Source organism: Tenrec ecaudatus, chromosome X (genome assembly GCF_050624435.1).
Source record: "Tenrec ecaudatus isolate mTenEca1 chromosome X, mTenEca1.hap1, whole genome shotgun sequence".
In the NCBI taxonomy this organism is placed as follows: Eukaryota; Metazoa; Chordata; class Mammalia; order Afrosoricida; family Tenrecidae; genus Tenrec; species Tenrec ecaudatus.
The window spans coordinates 159,092,210-159,103,315 of NC_134548.1; the positions used below are offsets into that span (position 1 = coordinate 159,092,210).

General features: G+C 38.9%; 1 non-coding gene across 1 annotated transcript; it reads left to right on the forward strand.

Moving 5' to 3' along the window:
- The first annotated feature begins 4,786 nt into the window (after positions 1–4,786).
- On the forward strand, positions 4,787–4,847 carry LOC142435266 (U7 small nuclear RNA). Its single transcript, XR_012781359.1, has one exon. It is a non-coding gene; the product is annotated as a U7 small nuclear RNA (small nuclear RNA).
- The last annotated feature ends 6,259 nt before the right edge of the window (positions 4,848–11,106 follow it).

Below are 11,106 nucleotides of genomic sequence, written 5' to 3' on the forward strand. Positions count from 1 at the left end.
CACTGCCATGGAGTCCCTGCTGACTCGAGTGACCCCTGCGGGTGTCTGAGACTGGCACTGTTTCCAGGAGTAGAGGCGCGGTCTTTCTCGAGCACAGAATCTGGTCTTTCTAACTGCCAGCCATGCGGATCACTGCCCAACGCAGAAGCAATACACCATGAGGACTCCTCCTTCAGCAGATAGATGAGCACCAATATACCAACAATTGTGAGGGTGGCACAGGATCAGGCAGTGTGCTGCTCTGCCGTACATAGAACCGCATTGAGCTGGAATAGGCTCAGGAGTATTTTGAAAAAAAAAAAGAAACTGTTGAAGGAGGGAGGATATTGGAAAAGTACTTTTAATTAAACTTTATTCAGTCAAAAGGTATGTTGTCATATCTAGAGTAGCCACTAAAAGAATAATTAAGAATGTCTATGAGGGAGGGTCCAATAAATTTGATGAAAATGTAATTAAAAATCAATGGAATTTTCCCACAAACGTTGAAGCACCACATGTTTTAAAGTAGAAAATGAAGCCCATAATGTATGCCTGTGTGTGTTGTGTGTGTTTGTGTCTGTGTACTAGAGAAAGAATGACTAGTCCAAAAGAAGCCAAGATATTACAAATTAAGCAGGCTAAATAGAAAACACATGATGAGAATGTACATTAATAACAAACTATATCAGTAATTAAAATAAATACATGAAACACAAATATGTAAAATTTTATGGAAGGCAAAGGTAAATATCAGATAAAATAATATCTATATTATTAACTTGTATTTTAATATTATGTACTAATAAGTAACACACTTTAAAAAAATAATTTATTGGGGGCTCTTACATCTCTTATCACAATCCATACATTCATCCACCGTGTCAAGCACATTTTCACATATGCCACCATGATCATTTTCAAAGCATTCTTTTCCCACTTGAGCCTGAATTTAGCTCCCCATTTCTTTCCACTCCCTCCCACACCCACCCTCCCTCACCAACCCTTGAAAAAATTATAGATTATTATTATTTCCAGATCTTACATCATCCTCCATCACCCCTCATCCACTTTTCTGTTGTTCCTCCCACTGGGAGGGGATTCCATGTTGATCCTTGCCTTGTGATCCATTCCTCCTTTCTCCCCCCACCATCCCTTAATCCTCCAGTTATCTCTACTCTCATTGTTGGCCCTGGGGGGGGGATCTATCCTGGATTCTCTGTGTTGTGGGCTCTTATCTGTAGCAGTGTGCATGCTCTGGTCTAATCCGATTTGTAAGGTAGAATTGAGGCCATGATAGTGGGCAGAAGGAAGCACCAAAACTAGAGGAATGTTGTGTGTTTCATCGGGGCTATACTGCACCCTAACTGGCTCATCTCTTCCCTGTGACCCCTCTGTGAGGGGATGTCCAATTTTCTACAGATGGCCACCCATCAATACCTCATGATCACACAGGCTGGTGTGCTTCTTCCATGTGGGCTTTGTTGCTTCTCAGATAGATGGCCATTTGTTTATCTTCAAGCCTTTAAGACCCCAGACTCTGTATTTTTTGATAGCCAGGCACCATCAGCTTTTTTTCACCACATTTGTTTATGCACCCTTTTTATCTTCAGCGACCGTGTCAGGAAGATGAGCATCTCAGAATGCCAGATTGTAAGAACAAAGTGTCCCTTTGCTAAGGGAGTACATTGAGGTCCAATGTCCATCTGCAACCTTAATTCTTAACATATACATAAGAGTACATAGTTCTATACCGTCTCATTATATATGTATTTACATATGTGCATACTTGTAGTTAGGTCTCTATAAAAATACTTTGCCTCCCTCTTAGTTCTTTCCTCTATTTCCTTTTACTTTCCTCTTGTCCCACCATCATGTTCGGCCTTCATTCAGGTTTAGTAATTCCTCACTGCTACATTGCCCTTGATGAAGCCCCACTATGCATCCTACGTCTGGGTGCATTGGGTTGAAACCTAGTCTCTCTCTCCCTCTCCTGTGGAGATATAAACCATACCTCCCACTTGGTTGGGTTAGTGCCCTGCTCCCGCCACCCCTCCCACACATGTCTTTTCCCCCTCTTATTTAGTTGGCTGCTGTATGTGTCCCTAGATTGGGGTTGGACTCTGCCATACTTGCTAATAAGTAACACATTCTTAAACACAGAAATGTTGAAAGCAAAAGTCAATAAATATTTACCATGAAAACAAATATTTACCATGAAAACACTAAGCAAATAAAAACTGGTACATCATTATGAAAATCAAAGTAAATATGAAGGCAATAAAAATAAAACAAATAAAGAAGGACATTTTATTGTAAGGCATGTTTCAATTGATCAGAAAGATAGCATATTTTAAAAGCTGTATGTATCCGCCCAATAAAAAGTTGAAACATGTCTACAGTAAAAGTAGAAATACGTAAATCCACAATATAGTGGCAGGCATTAAAACCTTTGTAAATTTTTAATGTATCAGACAAAAATTTATATAAATTTGGAGATTTCAAAACACAAATTAACTATCTGCACCTTCGGATCCATACAAAACATACATAAAAACATAGCCCAAAAGAGCACTACATTCAAAAGTATAAAACCTCCTTGTAAGTACATATGGAGCATTTGCCACAATTGACAATACCCTGAGTCATGAAACTAGACTAAACAAAATTTAAAGGACTAAATTACTATAGAGTTTATTTTCTGACCATAGCAGAACTCAGCTAAAAATCAATAACAAGAAGCCAACAAGATAATTCCCTGTTTGGAAAATCAACAATGTTCTTATGAATATATTCATAACCTACATCACCAAGGAATATAAAAATGTAAATGAGAAATAATAAAATAAGGGCCATGGTAAGTACTGGAATGCTCACCACCTTGTCAGCAGTTTGAAACCAGCATCTACTCCTCAGAAGACAGCTGAGGCTAGGTGCTCCCATCAAGATCTACTGCACTGAAATCCTATCTAGTGTTGCTATGCATTGGAATCAACTAGGTGGCAGTGAGTTTGGTTTTGGATTGGGCTTGTTAATCAAATGGAACATAGCAAAAACTTGTGATATTATGAGTCAGTAGACCTAGGTGATCAGAAGCATAGTCTCAGGGAAAAGAAAGATCTATTGGCATAACACAGTTCACAGTGACAGGGATGAAGCCTCCCGTGACTGCCATAGTCCAAGGATGTGAACAGCCTGGCTATCAGCCAGAGATCATTGTATTGTAAAGTGGATCTTGGAAAGTGTACTTAAAATGTAACACTGTATCCATTTTTAAATTGTTGCAATTGTTAATATTGTCTGCATTCTTGTCAATTGAGGTTTTTCCGTTTCAATTTGTCACTGTTGTTGGGGTTTTTGTTTATTTCTTGTTTTTATTTTCTGTTTTTTCTGTACAAGAATAGGTAAACAGAGACAATAAGTGGATTAATAATTACTATGGAATATGATTCATAGAGACCCTACAGCACCGGGTGAAACTGCCCCTGTGAGTTTCAGAAATGGTAGCTCTTTACAGTAGTAGAAAACCTTGCTCTCTCCTGCAGAGTGACCAGTGGTTTTTAGCTGCTGAGTTGGCAGTAAGCAGGCCAGGGTCCCTATGAGTACAAACTGCCTGGATGGCAGGGAGTTTTAGAGTGAGGGACCTGGGAGGGGAGGGTGACAAAAGTGGGGTAGGGAACTAACAACAATAACTCTAATAAAGACGAGAATGTTCTAGAATTGATTACAGTGATGATGGCACAACTCTTCTTAATATGATTGCACTAAAAAATTTAAAAGTATCTAGACCTAGATAGAGGATGTGTTGACATACAAGATCGTATTTTGATATTTTTGTTTAATAAATGTTTCTGTCATTTCATAGCAAAAATAAATAAGTTAATGTTATATATAGGAAAAATACATCGGTGAAGCTAGATCAACACATTCCAAATGAATTGGACAGTAATTGCAGGACTTATTCAAGTAATGTAAGGGTGTTTGATTATCTGACAAATCAATATAATGATACACTCACATAGCAGCAAACATGAAAGTTGAATACTGTGGTAAAAGTATGACCCTTTCACTGACGGACAGTATAAATCAATGGTTCTCAACCTGTGGGTCGGGACCCCTTTGAGAGTCAAATGACCTTCTCACAGGGGTTGCCTGATTCATAACAGTAGCAAAATTACAGTTATAAAGTAGCCACAGAAATAATTTTATGGTGGGGGGCCGTCACCAAAACATGAAGAACTGTCATGGCATTAGGAAGGTTGAGGTATAAATTATACCACTGGAATAAATTAACCAGATAGGTAAACTGGAGGAATCAATATAAATTAATCAGATAGGTAAACTGGTAGAAAGACTAAAAAGTGGATGTAGAGAAAATTGGTACCTGATATCAATAATTGGGCAGTGAGGAAATTAGTGTTAATACACATTGGTATGATCATTGACCAAGTCATGTGTTTTTTCTGAGGTATGATTCCAAATGCTTTATCTCTTATTTTGCATCCTGAAGATAGAGGATCTATGCAGAAACAATGACTACAGAAAAACACAAGCTGACCTTTAATGAGATGAAACTCAGTTCTACAGCTTTGATTTTAATCCTCTCTGTAAAATCTCTTGAAGACTTATCTCCTACCAGGAATTAGAAAAAGGGCTATAAAGTTTCTATAAAGGAGAACTAATCCTAGTTTTAGATAACCTTACTGTTAGAAATTGCAGGTGATGCATAAAACACAATTGATAATACTCGAGGAGATATAGAAAACACCAATGCCATAAGATCACGATATATCTTTATAAAAGACATTTCAAGTGTTACAGCTCTTTGAGAATTTGTCTAGCAGGATTTCTGGTTTTCCCAGAAAACCCCCACGCCCACACCAGTAAAACAGCTATTTAACAACAACAACAAAAAGACATTTCAAATCAGTTATTGATTATTTAAAAGAAAAAATCCAGAAAGAAATATATATGCTAATATTTTAGTCAGAATATATCATTAAAAAAACCCAGATAAAGAGAGATTTCAAGATAAAATTCTATTGAAAAGGAAACCTCATTTTTGCTGACTTAAGACTTCAGTTCTAGACACCAAACTTAATTTTTGAAAAAGAAATACACATAACTAGAACAAACTACTTATTCTGATTATGTAAATGAAAAATCTATTCCATAAAATTAGAATTAAATGTATGCATGTGTACACAAAATGTACACACACACATCCTTACACATACTTTCTACCTTACTCAGACATTACTGTAGCTAAGTACAATAGTCAGGGCAAGTTTTCATGGCTAAAGTCAAGGAAAAGTATGTGTTTCTCCAGCAACAGTTTAAGAAAGTCACATATCATAATACTGTGACAGGTAACATATTGAGTTTCAAGGGCTGATAGGTGGAGGAATCAATATAAAACATACTTTGCTCTTGTAAGCAGGGGTTGTTTAATTCAAATTTTTATGACTGGTTGAAACTGTCAAATCCTTTCAGTCCACAATAATGGAGACTTTGATGCCTTGCTGATGCTAACATCTATGTCCCACTGATAGTAAACCCCTCTTTGCCTGAGGATTTGTCCACATATCTATTCCAGTGACATGCAGATGATCATAAGAGAGAGCTGACCTAATTAAAGGTGCACATCAACCGCAAGTGTTCATAGAACCCCTGAATATCTGCATACGTGTTGGCTTTGCTGAGTTCAGAACTCTGGTGATTCAGTGTGTTATATGTACATTAAGCTGTTAACAACAAGGTCATGGATTCAAACTCACCAGTTGCTCTACAGGATAAAACGGAGGCAGTCTGTTCCAAGAAGGGTTTGTGCTTCAGAACGCTACAGAGCAGTACTACATTCCACTACAGGATCCTCATTACATGTTTGGTGCTGTCCGGTTGGTTCCAATTCTTAGCAACCTTATGTGCAGCAGTACAATACACAGCCTGGTCCTCTGCCCTCCTCGCAATTGTTATGTTTGAACCCATTGTTGCAGCCACTGTGCCAGCCTCTGTTCTTCATAGGCTTCTTCTTTTTCCCTGGCCTTCCACTGTGCCAAACATAATGTTCGGTTTTAGGGACTAGTCTCTTCTGAGACCTTGTCCAAAGGATGTGAGAGAAGAGTCTTATCACCCTCCCTTCCAAGGCACATTCTGGTCGTCCTTTAAGTCAGAATCAAAATGATGGCAGTCCTTTTATAATGCGTTTGTTTGCGTTGAGCTCACTAAGGCTTCCAACTTGTACCATATGTGGAAACTAATCATCTAAGTTCTATGGCTATGAAGATGAATAAGACATAGTTGCTGCCCTCATAGTTTCACGGCCTAGTACAGACGATAAATGCAAATAAAGCACCATATAGATCTATATCTACATCGATCATTGGCTTATAGATAATGTAGGCTAAGGATAATACTGTAACTTGGGTCCAAGTAATTAGAGAGCAATAAGAGCTATCCATTAGATGTTGCCATTAGATGGTGAGTGGTGACCTCAATGAAATCAGTTTCTTCCATGTAGGAAAGAGTGTCATGTTGCAGTTGATGAAGAAAATGGAGTCAGCAAGTGTTTAATATTAGTTTTAGTAAAACAAGAACTACAGGGAATCCCACATGAAGCTGAGCAGTTGTCTTATGTTGCAGTGTGAGTACGTGAGTGCCATATGGCTATGTACACAAACATGGTGAGAAATAGTGCAAAGGGAAAAGGAAGCTGAAGACAAGAAGAGAAAGGTAATAAGGGAAGGTCTCTGTGGGAAATAAGAATGAATTGGACAAAAGGTCACATAGAAAAATGTTCCCTCTCAGAATAGGGTGCTTCTTCTTCTACTTAAAATGTTTCCATTTGATTTTTTTCTACCAAATAAGTTACTTCTCGCCTGTAATATTCCCTACAAAGAGCTTCCCTGCTATCTGCAGGTTGCAAACCCTGCCGCTCATTTGTGACTCACTCAACGCAGTATGTACGTGACCATAATGCCACTCTCTTTCTCTTGCTTGTTTACTTCTGTGCAAGTGCTTGTTTACTTCTCCCCAAAGTTTGTACCATATAGGTAGGTGTGAGCTTCCCGAAAAATAGCTTCATTTCTCTTTCTATCGATCCCTAAAATGTAGCACAATGCCCAGGTCATGACCTGCATTCAGTTACAATGTGATGAGTGTATGAGGAAGTGACTGTTTGTGGACATCTGTCCGTTTTGTTGTGGAGATGCTGCTCCGGGGCGTTGAAGGAGAGAGCCGTTAGATAGTGGGTCAGCCCTCCGATATTTGAATCATGGGCAAGTTCAGTTATGTCTCTCACACTGGACTAGTACTTCAGTGTTCATAGACCTTACATCCCGAATGATCTCCCACACAGCAACCAAACACTTTAATGACTGTGCTACCGGAGCTCACATATGGGAGGTGAACAACAAATGAATGTTAAATGTGTAGTCTGTCAGACGATGCTGACAGTAACGAGGACAAATAAAGCAGAAAGGATAGGAAGTGCTGGGGAAGTTGCTAAATTTAATTAGGATGGTTATGGGAAGGCTCTCTAATAGGTGGTATGAGATCCCAGATGTAAAGAAACTAAGGGAGTGAGTCATACTGATATTTTAGACGGTGCAAACAGCCACGTTCCAAGTTCAAGCGATCAGAATGTGCTTGTTGTTGTTAGGTTCCATAAAGTCATGCCCAACCCACAGTGATCCTCTGGACAACAGAAGGAAACACTGCAAGGTCCTGCACCATCCTCACCATTCTTCCTCGGCCGGGGCCCTTTGGTGCAGCCACTGTGTCCATCCAACTAGTCAAAGGCCTTTCTCTTTTTCACTGCCCTTCCTCATTACCAACCACGATGTCCTTCTCCAGGGACTGGGCCTTGCTTCTTCCAATAGAGATTGGTTTGCATATTCTTCTCCAGCATCACAGTTCAAATACACCAGTTCTTCAGTCTTCCTTACTCAATGTTCAACTTCTACATGCATATGATGCAATGCAGGTTAGGTCAGGCACACCTTAGTCCTCAAAGTGGCCTTGCTCTTCAAGACTCCAAAGTGGTCTTGTACAGAAGATTTATCTAATACAATTAACTTTGATCTTTTGATTGCTGCTTCCGTAAGCATGAATGCGGATCCAAGACAATATCTTTCACTACTTTAAACGTTTCTCTGTTTATCATGATGTTACCTATTGGTCCAGGTGAAGATTTGGTTTTTTCTTACATTGAGCTGGGATCCATACGAAGGGCCACAATCCTTGGTATTCATCAGCAAGTGCTTCAGTAATGCCTCATCTTCAGCAAGCAAGGTGGTGTCATCTTAACAGCACTCTGTTACTAACTGTTCTTCCAATCCTGATGCTGCCCACTTTTTAATAGAAGCTAGCTTCATACAGATTGACCAACCATGGCGAGAGGATATAACTTCGACTCACTCACATCTTTCCTGATTTTAAGCTATTCCCTTACTCTGTTCGCACAGCTAAATCTTGAACCATGGAGAATTTCCGAATGAGCAAATGAAGGGTTCCAGAAGTGCCACTCTTCTCAAGGTGATCCACAGTTTCTTGGGGTCCACAAAGTCGAATGACTTTGCATAGTCACTGAAACACAAACATTTTTCTGGTATTCTCTGCTTTAAGCTATAATCCATTTGATATCAGCTTCACCCTTGTTCCAAATCCTCTTTTGAATCCAAGTGAACTTCTGGCTGTTCACTGTCAATGTATTTCTGCACCTGACACTAGATGATCTTAAGCAAAAAAATCTTTGTATGCAATATCAATGATATTGTCTTATATTTTGAACATTTTGTTGGTTCACCTTTCTTTGGAATAGGTATAAAATATGGATCTCATCCAGTCAGTGGGCCAAATAGCTGTCTTTCATATTTCCTGGCATAGACAAGTGAGTGCTTCCAGTGCTTCTTCGGCTTGCTGAAACATTTCAGTGGGTATTCCATCAATTCCTGGAGCCTTGTTTTTGGCTAGTGCATTCAATGCAACTTGAGTTTCTTCCTTCAGCACCAGTTTCTGTCTCATATGCTATCTCCTGAAATAGACTGTCACCTACTTTTTGATAGTGACTCTGTGTATTCTTCCCATCTTAGTTTGATGTTCTCTGCATCATTCAATATTTTGCCCATAAACTCTTTCATCAAACCTTATGCTTAGCTTAGGAGTGTGCTTTGTTTGGACCAGTAATAGCATATTGACTAATCTGCTTGAAATGGAGAGAACAAAAGGAAGAGTATTAAGAGATGACATAGGGGAGGAAGGGTCTGGGAGTTGTTTCTACGGCTTTGCACATTCTTCTTCATGAAGTGGAGAGTCTAGAGAGTTTACACACAGGGTAGTTATGCGGCCTCATTGATATTTTTTCAAGAATTTTATCTAGCTTCTCTAAGTCAGTGGTTCTCAACCTTCTTAATGCTGTGACCCTCAACAGTTCCTCATGTTGTGGTGACCCCATATGTGGGCATATTCTGCATGTGGGTAGACCTGCCTGGAGATGGATAGAGGAGAGGTGTTTCGATTCCTAAGACCATCAGAAAATATGGTCTTAGGCGACCCCTATGAAAGGGTCGTTCGACCCCCAAAGGGTCGCAACCCCCAGGTTGAGAACCATTGCTCTAAGGAGAGTGCACTACAGCAACTCAAGAATAAAAGCAGGTTATACGCTAAGGCAGTGGGTCTCAACCTGTGGGTCACTACCCCTCTGGAAGTTGAAAGACCTTTTCACAGGGGTATCCCAATTCAAAACAGTAGCAACATTGTAGTTGTGAAGTAGCAACGAAAATAATTTTATGGTTGGGGGGTCACCACAACCTGAGGAATTGTATAAAAGCATTGCAGCATTAGAAGGTTGAGAGCCGCTATTGTAAGGGGAAAGAATGAAGTCCTTCCGGATGGCGACAGACCCTGCCATTACAGCAAATCATCTTAGTTTTAAAGCATCAAGTGCCATTTTTAGGATTTTAAAAGTCCTAAGCTACGATATCATTTCTTATATTATCTTGTAAGATAGAACCAACCACTCAGATTTGAGGCTTACTAGATGAGGTCATTACTATACAGCAGTATAGATCATTCATTTTTGGTGTTTTTCTTAAAATAACAGACTAGTTTTAAAGGTAGATTTTCCCTAAATAATGTCAACCTTGCACTGGGGTAACCTTAACCCTGGAATAACAAGTCAACATTTATTTTCTGAAATAAGGGAAAGCTACCCCTGAAACAAAGGTCTATAAAACTTTTTGCCTCGAGATAATATCTTATTCAATGAGCTCTTAAAGGGACTGGCATAACTTTTATGAAATTAGGAAAGCAACAAACGAACAAAGAAACATCATTTACCAACCACATCAGTTGATTTAAAATACATCTTCATATCACATCTATTAGCTTTTTAAAATTGAGGTAAAATTCTCATGACAAAAAAAAAAATGGACCCATTTAAAATTGACAATGCAGTGGCATTTAGCACATCAACAACCTTGTGCCACTGTCGCCTCTATCCAGTTCCGAAACATTTTCTTCACTTTCAAAGGAAATCCCTACCCAGTAAGCAGTCCCTGACCACTGTTCGCCACACTCTCCAAGCCAGATCCAAGCATCTGCCACCCTTGATTTTGATTTCCATGGAGGTACGTATTCTGGGCATTTCCCATAAATAGAGTCACACAAAGTGCACTCCTTTGTGACTGCCTTCTATAAATGAGCATCATCCTTTTGAGGTTGACCAAACGGGTAGCATGTATCAGAACTTCATAACTTTCAATGGCTTATTCATTGTATGGTTACATCACATTTTCATTAGTCAAATATCCCTTGACACCAGCTGGGTTATTTTTGTCTTGCTGGCAATTGCTAATGTCTACTATGAATAAAGACATATAAAATATTTTAAAACATATTTTAAGTCTTTGATGCACATACTTATAAGTAAAATTACTTGGCTATATGGTAATACTTTGTTCAACTCTTTTCAGGAAATTGTCTTATATTTGATACTTTACAAATCAGCAACATCTGAAGCATTGGGATGCATCTACTTCTCTATATGCATTGTGCAATTTAATAGTCCATTAAATACAAATGTAAAACCCAATTTGATAGTCATTTGAAGTAACTCCTATAACTTCCCAA